This window comes from Pseudopodoces humilis, chromosome 8, assembly GCF_049639895.1.
Source record: "Pseudopodoces humilis isolate 2021_Gansu_Grassland_sample_001 chromosome 8, ASM4963989v1, whole genome shotgun sequence".
Taxonomy (NCBI): domain Eukaryota; kingdom Metazoa; phylum Chordata; class Aves; order Passeriformes; family Paridae; genus Pseudopodoces; species Pseudopodoces humilis.
This window is the reverse complement of record NC_142207.1, coordinates 19,961,409-19,973,937: the sequence shown is the minus strand read 5'-3', so window position 1 is coordinate 19,973,937 and position 12,529 is coordinate 19,961,409.

Here is a 12,529-nt window from a genome sequence, read left to right as displayed (position 1 = left end):
TTCCTACTGTACCTTAAAAATTTTAGAAAAACTCTCTGTTGTTTAGATGTCTTCTGATCATTTAATAACCTTCATACATTTTGTAAGTTTCTCCCCTCTTTCCTGTTCCTGATAGGTGGACAATTTTTTTTCTGTCAAGTCAAAATAAGGTGATGATAAATGATGGGTCCTTTCTGAGATGAGAACCCTTTTGCAGTCTGCTAACCTTTGGCACAAAACACACACTAGTAAATGGTCCAGCACTTGAGAGTGATTCCCTGCCAAGCACTACAGAAAATAGGTTTACCAGCTGAAAAATTCCAAGTTCTCCTTTCTCAGTGTGGTCTCCATATGGTACTCTCAATTTTTTTCTATTATGTGGTTAAGACAGGAGATAATGAGAGCTTCTTAAGGGATACTGTAATTCACCAAAACCTGCACTAGTTCAAGTGGTTTTATGAGAGAGTAGGAGAACTGCCAAGAGATCAGCCCAAAGGAGCTACTTTCAGATGTGTTGTATGCTAGTCTGTATTCTGCCCTCAGTTTGTGCAGCCTGTTTCCCACTGGCCTTTATGGAAGTTTGTGTACTCATCAAAAGAGGAAAATATGTTTGAATATTTGTTAAGACGATAACAGATCCCTTTTGTATAGATTATGTTAGCATTACTAGCCAGAAAGATAAGAGCATAAATAAGGAGGCAGAAAGTGTGCACTTTTTTCCCTGCTGTAACTGTTAAATTTTAGTACTTTCACATTGTTTTGAGCTTAGTTGAGTCACTGACTCACAGCAGCAGTCAGATCTGTTCCATAAAGACTGGGGCCATGGAGTCATTTTACTGAAAACAGAAATTTGTTCCTTTTCTGGTTCTTTCATAAGAAACTTGCTAATGTGTTGGAAGAAGGCCTGAAAAATTACATGCATTCAGAGTGCAGTTAAACTATAAAGCAAACACATAATCATCAATTTTTCATAAGAAATTTTTCTCAGTACATCTCCTATTTCTTAGCTTAAATCCTTACTTTTAACATAAGTTGCAAGGCAGTAGATAGTTGAAAATGCATTTGTCACTAGCAGAAGCCAAGCTCCATATTTACAAAACACTTGAGCAGAAAGGAGATGGCACGATTTGACTCAATGGAAAGATGAACACTAAAATCCATCAAGGAGCGGCTGTCCAGGGGTCTCTGGCAGTTTCCAGCCAAGGATAACCCTTATGAGCACAGTCTGAGGCTTCAAGTGATCAGCTCTTTTAGATGTAATTTCAGCTCTGTGATCAGCTCAGCTCAGCCCAGCTCCGTTCATGGGTTACCTCGGCCAATGTGTAGACGAGAGATGGGAGGCCATGTAGCATTCTGCAGAGTCCTTTATTGGCAGGCTTCAGCAAAGGGGACCAGTGACAGACTTCCACTGAACTGGGCAAAAGCTGGGATTTTTATAGGGAAGGGGAGAATTGGGAAAAGGACCAATGGTTTAAGACCGGGGTAAAATGACCAATAGTTTACAGGGAGATAACATGAGGTCCCGAAGCAGGAAGGGGTCCACAGCTTAGTCACCATGACTAAGTCCTTTTGTCTTATTCTAGGGGGCAGATCTCCAAGGAGGAAGCCTTTTGGAGGACTGGCCTTCCTCCACAGAATAGTTCATAACTTTCTTCCTAGCAAGGAAATCAACAACTGAATCATAGCAATGTGGTTTCTGAGCTTTTCTACCTGACGCATTTCAAAAGCTGACAGTTACCCTTGTGACACAAGTGTGAAGTAAAGGTGACAAATACTATACAGTTTTACAGGAGTTAACTCAAAATTGGCCACAGATATTCAATTGATGGTTAAAGTTTGCTCTTCCATCTCCTAGTCCTGTGATCAATTCAGAAGCACGTACAAGTTTTCTTAAATATCAAACAGTATTAACATTTTAAATGAAGGCAAGCTCTAAATTTGTGAAGTTAAAACATGACCTCCATAGGGTGGAAATTTGTATGTGCCATTGTTTGAACTCTTGATATGCACTAAAGAAAATTTTGTATTTCCATTGGGAAGGCAAACTGCTTTTCATAGAAAAGGATCAAAAGCATCACAGTGGATATGGTATGTTAATAATAGGAGGTGGGACAGTGAGGGTAGAAGAACTGATGGGACACTTACGGTTCAAAGAATTCAGCACTTTTCATTTATGCTGGAAAAAATGTAAATTATGTCACCCTTGCCTCCTAGTGCAAAGTTATCAGACAGACAATCACTAAGTGATACTGCTGACATTAAAATGGCTGGAATGTTATTTACTTGTATTTATTTCTTTTGGAAATGTTACTATATCTTACTGCAAATTAAACAAAAATACACATTTCTTACAATGGTGTAAGAAACAAAGGTTTGTCGGCAGTTTCAATGCTGGATTATTGTTCTATCTCAAAGCTAATTGAAATCCAAGACATTTGTATCAAAGCTGTAATGAGACACTGACAAATACCTTTCTGCCCCAGTGGAAATGTAATCTTTCTATTGAACATTTTGTCCTGGTAAATTCCATCTCCAATAGGCACAGGCATTTTGCATTTGAATCAAGAAGGTCACTCCTTTGGATCAGATGATATAGTGTACACTCCACTTGCCTTTAGATGAAATTGATCCTTTACTGCATTGAACACAAGACTGTGCATTTTTTACACCTAATTATCTTATTGTTTCATCTAGATGAATTTAGAATGCTAACACTACCACCCCTTTTTGATCTTTGCACATATCAGTGAGACAATTCTCTGAAAAGCCTTATTCCATAGACAGAAATACTTTAAAAATACTCAGTTGCATTTCTTTGCTAAATAAACCAGAATAAAATCAGTGTTTCATTTATTGATAGCATTGAATCTTTCATAACATTTTCCTTTCTTTTACAGCAGTAACACAATAGTTCTACCTATAATTGCTCAAACTTGTTTGACTAATCTTCTTAGTATCTAGTAATTAAGCTACGTATTCAACATTTTGGTTGTTTTACTCATAAATAATGCCATTGACTTCTGTGAAGAAAGGCATCATAAAACTGGCAGTTGCACTGTGTTCACTCTTCAGTGTTAAAACTTTCATTACCTTTGGAAATGTGACTTTTTTGTATTCTTAATATAAAGTAAATTATACTGAGTGTATGTACGAAAGTGTGTAGATTATTTGTACAAAAACAAAGGGAAGAAATCTCTAGCTATGGAAGGACTACTGTGACATGCATAAATAGCAGCTAGGTCTCTGCAGGTATGAACCTGTTCTCATTTAAATCAATGGAAATTTCACTGCTGACTGCAGTAAATGCTGCATCAAGACCTCAGCTCTTTCAGAAAATCAATTAAATGTGTTCTTAATAGGCTTTCATGCCTTTGAAAATCATTCTCTAAATTACAGATGGGAACCAATCAATTAGACCTTAGAGTTCATTTTATTAAAATAAATCCCACAATATTGTACAAAATGAAATATAATACTTAAATTTACTGGCTTTTATTTATCCAGAAAGATTAAGCAATATCTGTGATTGTCAAACCACCTTGTTTTATTTGCTAGAACATGTAGGACTCAACAGAATGCTGATGTGACTCTGTGTGTTTTGAATTATTTCTGCACTGTGAAGAACAGTGCTGGTACTAGGAAGTTGAACAATGGAAAATCTCTCTGTCAGGACATGGACTAAAATTAATTTTAAATAGACTTTTTATGTAATACTGTAGCAATTGGAAATTCTAATTCAGTGTCTGCTAAGAAAATGTTGGAAATGCTTTTAGAATTTTCTTAACCAACTGAAATTCGTTAATAGTGGATACCAAAAATATAATTATTAAGGAAGATTAAACAGTATTTAGGGTAAAAAGATTGTGGCTTGTTCTGATTTGTATTTATTTTGAATCTTTCATTGTTCACAGGAGATTCAGTGTTAGCTGAAGAATACAGGACATACACTGGCAGGTGGTACAGCATAAGGTTTGCATAAAGCTAATTTTTCTTCTTCTCCCATCTTCATTTCCTGTCATTCAGGTGCCATAACCTCTTTCCTCAAACTGCATTATTGTTAAATGTATACATATCCTTTCACCATGAGGTTATAACATGTTGTATGCTTCACTTTGCTCTATTTACCCAGAACATATTTTGAAATCTTAGCTAGTTATACTGCTTTTATAGATTTAAAATTACAACATCAATATCCATTTTGTGTTTTGTAATTTATAATTAAGCTGTATTTTACCTAGATATGAAACAGCATATTTACTATTGCAATTATATTATATAAATCAAATTAATAATTATATAATTATATAAATTATATAATGTAGGTAACAGCAATATGTGCATATAATATGCATGTTACCTTATGCATAGTTCTTATAGTAAGGATATTGAGGTTATTAATTTTATTTAATAAATTCAGATACTGAGTCAAGTCAAATACCTTAGAGCTGTTACAAAACCAGAGAGAAGATAAACTTCAGGAGGAATTTCAAAACAAAAAAAATAAATTAAAAGTGGTATTTGAGGTGCTATTATATTTTTTTACTTATAATTAAGAGGGAAAATATTTTTAAAAGAGTTAAAATAAGGAACTACTGCATTTGATAAGTATTTAATGAAACCAGCTGTATCTGTATATACTTGAAAGTCTAATCCTCACAAACTACTGAGTGGTTCTCTTCAAACTAAAAATGGAAAAAATGTTACTGTTAGCCCAAGAACAAATTTGATAAGTATTGGGCTAGAGATAATTTGAGAAGTTATTTTAAGCTAATGAGAAGTTCATAGAAGAAAAGTGCCATTTCAACCAAATAAGTGTGATAATATCAGCTAATGCAGAAACACATTCTGGGAAGAAAAAATAAGCATTGCAAAGCCTGGAATGGCCAGCATGGAATACAGAAATGTATCCAAGTGAGTAAGCATTAAATGAAGGATTATCCCTACTTGTGGAGAATCCATTCCAGCAAGAAATTGAACCATGGGCTACTGCATCTGAAATTCTTAGGACTCCCTAGAGAGCTAAAAGGGACTCTGCAGATTCTGTCATCAGTATTCCAAAGATCTCTGCTCTGTACTGTAGTGCTCAAGAGTAAATGTTCCTCAGATTTCCATTTTTAAAGGACTTCTTTCAGAATACCAGTCAAACCTTGGTGTTCTGAATTTTCAAAGGTACAGTGAGGTTCTCTTTGCTGTTGTTTTACATGTGAATGCAAGAAAGAACTTCTGGTTCTAAAATTAGAGCAAAAATGTTGTTATATTCTGAAATAGGTTGAAAGGTAAATAGAATGCTACCAAGTGTGCAGGCTAACCACAGAAAAAGAGAGAGGATAAGAGTTTAAAAAGAAATATTTTATTCCATATTTAGCTTGAAGTGAAAAGAGACTGTGCCAAGGGAATAACAGAAAGACAGCCAGGTGTGCAAAACTAGGTGACAGGAGACTGGGGAAGGCAGGATGAAGCTTCTGAGATTGCTAAATAAAGATGTTAGGTATAAACTAGAACTGATTTTGTACTGAAGGTTGTGCCAGGACCATGATGCTAGAACACATTGATGCAGGAACATCCTAGGTATATTGCATATATCTCAAACAACTTCTAGAACATTGTGCTAGACCACACATAACTAGGATGCCTCTTTTGTTTGGAAAAGGATTGCATTATGAGATTCTGTCGATGAACTTGAGAGGTAAAGTGATCTGTAGAATCAATGCTACAAAAGACTTCACAATTTTAATGGATTTTTTAACCTTGTGTTTTGTATTTTTCCTGCCACACATTCAGATGGAAGGCTTACTACAGTGTTAGACTTATATCATCAGGAAACCTGTGACACATTTTAAAATTTATTTTAGAAAGACAGTGACTCAGTTCCCTCTTAAACACTGTTCACTGATTCATTCTGCAAGCTTTCTTAACTTGATTTTGATTTCATACTGTGTACAGCTGCATGAAGACAGTGGATTAGGGTTTATCATACACAAAACTATTCTGGAGAATCAAGAGATTTTAGCAGAATCTGCCAGCAACAAGAACTGTGCAGCCAAGCCCAGTTAAGATATGGTTAAATACTTTTTGCCAATCTTAAAAAAAAATGCTGTTGTAAAAATGACAACAGCTAAGAAACATAAATATATAAGACAATGAAAACTAATTAGATGAGCTCTGTGACATCAAATTCAATTGATTTGGTTGTATATCCAGAAAGGAAGCTTCATGTTTCTGAAAGCTAGATTTCAAGTGACATTGTAATGAATTGAAGCACATCTCTGCCAGTGCTTCTTGATCTAGTGAAACATAAAAGATTTTTCATTTTGTTTAGTCTATAATAAATGGCTGCATGTGTAAGATAACACTGTATAAACAGCATTGACTTGTGGAACATTAAGCACACTTTCTAGATAAGCTTTTTCGTTCTTTCAAGCAACGAAGAAGTATCCATAATTTTATCTTTGGGTGGATTTACAGTCACTTCTACTGCAGAAATGTAGGCTTGATCCCCTTAGACCTTCAGTGCTAAAACTCAGTTAAAATCAATACTTGAGATGTTTTCTGCTGTCCTCTCTTCTCATTATGTTTGTATTACTGACATAAATAGGGATTCTAGTAAGGAGCGAGGAATTTGCGGTACAATGAGCTATGCAAATAAAAGAGAAAAAAAATTGTTCTTCACTGGCACATCCTATAATCCAAGTATAAAATAGGTTGGACAGAGGTAGACAGCTTAGTCTCAGGATTAATATTTAAAAAACACGAGACAGTATTGGCTGGTATGATAGCGAATTCAGTGTATCAGTGAAGCACTGTCAAGTTTTGATAAGCATCATAGAACAAGACAGTTTTAAGGGAAGAGCTCTGAAGGGCTGGTGAAACTGGATCCCAACAGCTTAGACAGCTACTTAGGGGGCTCCATTGATAAAGAACACCTGTTTTTCTGCATGAAATCAAGTTATCACATATATTTTTTTTCAGATTTTGTAGGAAAGTACTATGTTTCTAGCTGGATTCCACTGATACTGTGTATGTATAGTTGCATACACTGTTTCCTTTTCATCGGCACTTTCTCCTTTCCTCTCAGAAGGTCTCTTCTGGTTATATTCTGGTTAATCATGGCCAGTTGGTTGCTTTAAAAAAATCTCGTTGAACAGATTTCTGTGTTGGGTCAGAATATGATATGATGTCTTGTCTTTCTAACCAATCTGATGAATCATGTTTATAATATCACCTTCCTGACTTGTGGTGCAAGACTTACGGAAAAGAATTGAGGCAAAGAAGTGCTGTCAGCTGCTGGTAGTTTTGTCCCACTCCTGCACTTAACTGTATAAATGAATGAAATGGCTAAAAGAGCTACTGGAAATAAGGTGACCTGATATTCTGTTGGGAAAGTCAGTTTTATTCCAAATCTTTACAAAACTAAAAATACCTTATTTTTTCAGATGAAATTGTGAAAATTTATGTAAGCACATCTATTCGAAAGAAGTCCTAAAGCCACCTTTATCATGTATAGGATAGTTTTATATTGTATTCTGTAGGAATAAAAGTGAACTTGCTGTGTCTCTGCATTGAGCCTGCTGGATTCAGTTGGAACACAATGAACATGGTAACAGTTTGAGCTAGCAAGGCTAAGCTATTAAAGTTGGTTATAGCCCCATGGAAGGGTGTACAATGATGCCCTGTGTAGTCAATTTTGTGAGGTAGGTTCTTTCATTTTGGGCAGAAGAATGAGCAGTCTATCTGCTTGATATGCAGACTCCACATTTAGCTTCATAAAAAAGATAAGTCATAATTATGAATATCTATATCGAAGGAAAACAGCTAGTAGTAGAGGATCATTTAGTTACTAGATAAAAGTGTAAAACCCAATGATCAAAAATCAAAGGTAGATTAATATATTAATTATGTACTTCAGAAATTTTATTAATTATAGTTTGGAACAATATATCTAGGGTAAGAGGAATATTCTATCTATTCTATCTAAATTCTTTAATTGTCATTTTTTTCTGTATGCTTATGCACAATTTCTGAACTGATATGGGAGTTATTGACTAAGACCTACTACTTTTGATTTGAAGCAAAAAAATAGTTTACAGAGGTTGCACTTCACACTCTCTGGTCTTCCTGGTAAGACTTCTTGCTCTGAATTTCTTTGTTAGAAATCTCATTAGCCAACCATTGGGAAATAGTGAGGGGAGAAATAAGACACTTCTTGTTCCCTCCTTATGTAAGAGAAATTAAAGTCAAATGTGACATACTATCTCATAGGGAGATAGTAAAAAATATTGGAGGCTTTGAAACAAGGTAACTCTGTGCCAACACTTCACTTTAAAAGCAGGGGAGCAAAATGTAAAACCCCCAACTAAGTCTCAATTTGCCATGATTTGCAAAGAAATTAAATTCTTTTCGAAGGTAGATAAATGATAATGAGTATAACATAGCCCTCATGGTAATATTGCAGTTATGAATCAGGTTATTAGGTTTATCTTCAAATTAATTCTGTATTCAGGGGAGTCTCAATAGATGGTTGGGTTCAGTGAGACCTTGGGTGTTCAGATAAACTTGTGAACTCCAGAAAGCTTGTCCATATACACCAAATTTGAGGCTTTACTGGAATTTCTGTTCAAGAAACTGATATTAGAGGCAATCTTTAGCAAATGCAAAAATACTGAGCAATTATTATCAGTGGCCCTAAGATGACACTTTATTTCAAGAAATGTCATTTGAGGATTTGCAGATGATAACTGAATATCTCAAATATGCTACTTTCTAGCAGCAAGACTGCACTGCAAAAGGCATGACTTAATTTATAGGATCAGTTATTCTTAATAATTGAATTTCACAAGATAAACATGAATCTGTAATAAAAAAATTACAAAACCATGAAGTCACTTGTTGTAGTTAGATAATCTGATTTGAATGTCAGAATAACCTTTTATTTAAGTAACTAACTGAAGGAAAAGGGAACTAAATTAATTCTTACCCATTTTTCTATTAAATACATCTAGTTCAGGAACTCCAGAATATTTACCTCAGTAATATGATACTATCTTCCAGTTATTGAATTTAAACTTTTAGGCCAAGTAGATAGTACTTATTTTTCATTCAGTTATAGTATCTAAATTGATTTATTAGGTGTATATTATTTTATTAGAAAAATTACTGAAATAAATTAAATTACCTGTTAATAATTACATTTGAAAACCTATACCCTTTCAGTGCCAAGATCCCTCTAACAGCCTTCTGCTCTCAGTATTTATTGTGTGCTTACTATGGAGTCTTGCCTTGCTTGGGATGTTTCCTGCATTTTGATGCAAGCTTTTTCCAGTATCTCAAATAATTGCATTTTTCATGGGCACTTTTCATTGGGCATTTTTCATGGTACATTAACAGAAGACGACGGTCTGCCAACTGGCTGTAAATGATTTCAAGTTGTGTAAGTCTGCCTTGTAAGCCAAAATCTTTACCTGTTTAAATGTCCAAAGAATGTAATTAAAAACTAAAGAATGTGCAAAGGACTATACAGACAATGAATTGCTAAAATGATTGTAATGATGCACAGTTTTACAGTCACTCTTTTCTCTCTGCTGAAGGACTCTGTGTAAAAGGCAAATCTCTGCCTGACAGATTCTGATGAGAGCCTTAGTTAATTACACTTACGTTACAAGGGGCACTATGTCAGTTCTATATAAAAACAGTACATTGCTTCCATTATAGTTGGACATTTGCATGAAACCACAAATAGTTTCCTTCTTTATCTGTGTTTCTGGCTTGGGACTAGTAGCTTTCTTGCCATTTATTAGTTGGAGCATAATCTAAAAAAGAGGATGAATAAAATAATTGATCAAGAATATGGTTTCAGTTATTATTGTCTGTGTGCCTCAGTCTGTCTTTCCCTTTTCTGCCTCTCCCTAGGGGAAAAGCAGTTATCTTCCTTATGCTAAATCCAGTTCCTATCCACAGCAATCATGTAAATCTTGGCATCAGTCTCACAGCAGAATAAAAAGTAAAATCAGCAGGAAGCTTCCAAATAAGAGCAACAGGCAGCTTCAGGAGGAAAAAAAAAAGAAAACTACAAAAAAAAATCTTTTCAAATTCTTCCATTTATTTTCTTTCAAAAATAAAGGGTTCTACTCATTAGAAACCCTCAGGTTTTCTTGTATTTTTAAAGATAATATGCCTTCAAAGAATAACAACTCATTATTCAGACAGCCTTTCAAAGCCTTCTATTTCAAAGCTTCTTTCTGAATAAACAAATCTATAACGAGAATAAATTGAAGTTTCTGCTTTTCCTAGTGTTTTGCATAGAGGCTACACAAGCTGTCTTTTCTCAAAATGAGCCAGACGTGAAATTACAAGGTAACCAAAAATTGTTGGATGTAGCTGGTGGAATTAATTTTATGTATTTTACCTACAGACTGGCTCTAAAGCCACAAAAATATTTTTAATTGAAAATTCAAAAATGTTAGATCAAAACTCCCAGGTATTTATTATTATTGTTACTATTTGTTTAGGGATGTTTTAAATGTTTAGAGATAGGCAAAGGAAGACTAAATATAATACAAATAACTATCATAAAGATGGTGACAATGTAATAAAACTAAAAGTAGGGTTTGTGATATAATTTGAATTTGTACTTATTAGACTGATGTACAAAATGTGTTTGTATCTTAGTTATTACATTCCACAAGAACTTACTTCAGAGTGAATTAGTTCTTTAAGGCATTAGGAAGAACTGTCTTGCTCAGACTAAACTGAGTTACCTTCCCCAGGATGAGAGATTGATTAAGTTTTAAACAAGAGAAAACATACTGAGAAATATAAATATTTTGTTGCTAGAGCAGCGATTCAGGGAATACAAAGATAGCAGTAAAATGTCCTCAGAAGAACAGGAGAAAGGAGTCTGGAATAAGAAGGAAATGTTAATTAGTGAATGGAGCACATGTAACTCAGTGGCTTGGAGAGCATAATGTTAGTAAGTGCAAAATAATACAATTTGTAGGAAAATGTGGAAAATATCTGAACTCTCACAGGACTGTAGTCACCTCTTCACTTAGGAAGAAGACCGAGGAATTGCTGTGATGAGCTCAAAGGATGTGTAGATTCCTTGATAGAGTTTCCTATAGTTAGTACCTGAATTACAATTGAAAGTTAAAAAAGATGTTCAGAGTACACAAGACTCCATGATGGCTGACATAGGCTTACAAAGGAAGAAATCAAAAAAAGCACTCCATGCCATTCTGTGCCAGAATATTTGACTTTTTATTAAAACCAGCTGCAAATGGAGTACAAGTGCAGTCAGAGACTGGAGTAACAGGGAACTCTCCTGTCCCTGAAGTCAGTTGAAAACTCTGGAAGCAATTCTTACTTAAAGAGAAATTTTTTTCCCAAATTAAGTAACTCTGTGGAGGGGATTTGAATAGCTGTTGAATGTGGGAATTGCTGACTGCCTGTATTGCCTGTGAATTTTCTTTCATTTCTTTGAGGAGAGGAGAACACTGCTTAGGTCTGTATGCAAACTTGTTCACTCAAATAATGCTTATGGTTATATAGTTGCAGTTTCATGGACAGGCAAATTCTCCTCAGGCTTTTGCAGTGTCATCATCAGGTTTCCACTGCTTGGTAGCAGGGAAGAGTTCGGCCAAATCCGTGTATAACAGTGCCTTCTTTTCAAAAGCTGCAGATTTTTTTTCCAGTCACCAGCTGAATAATTGTCAGTACAGACCAAAACATTAGGAAAACTTCTACTGCAGCATTTTGAGATCTGCTGCAGTTGTGTTTCGCTAGTCTCTTGCAACTTCTGCTTACAATATGCAGTAAGGTGAGGACAAGATTCATCTCTGATTTCACATTGCTGAAGATTTTAAAAGATGCATACTTTTCTATGTGGAAATTGATGTTTTGTGCTGCTACCTTTGTTAGGTATGGAGACCTGCAAAATGATGGTATCATTCAGTATAATTGGAAATGCAGAAAAAAAGGTGTTTTGTTGTTGTTGAGTAACTGTCTGGCAAACATCTTTGTTCACTCCATGCACTTCATCCCTTATTTGTAGATTATAACTAAAATGTAATTTTAAGGCTTTTTAAGCAAAGTATTTCCATAAAACAATATGACGAGAAGAAATAGCTATAAATAGGGAAGCCACTGTCTGTTTCCAGCAAATACTTCAAGTAAACTGATCTACCCAATTCTGAGTACAGGCTGAACATGCAAGAAGATTGCTGGCAGAGCAGGTCCTTTAAAAGAAAAGAGAAGTGAATATATAAGTTCTGACATGGCTATGTGTTTTATGACTACTAACCTGATTTTGTTTTGAGGCAGACGGCTCATTGTATCACCTAAAAGTAAGGCTGATCTAGCATCTGCCAAATGCCATTTTGGTAGTGCTTGCCACCTAGTGGATTCCTGCTTGTATACACATATGAGCAGGATCATCTGTCACAAAAATATTTGACCATCACACTATTATCACACTAATAGTTAATTATATCCTGCAGAATTTGAGTATTACTCTGTGGTTTTGGTTTTTTTTTTTTAATTAAATGCTTGTGAAAAT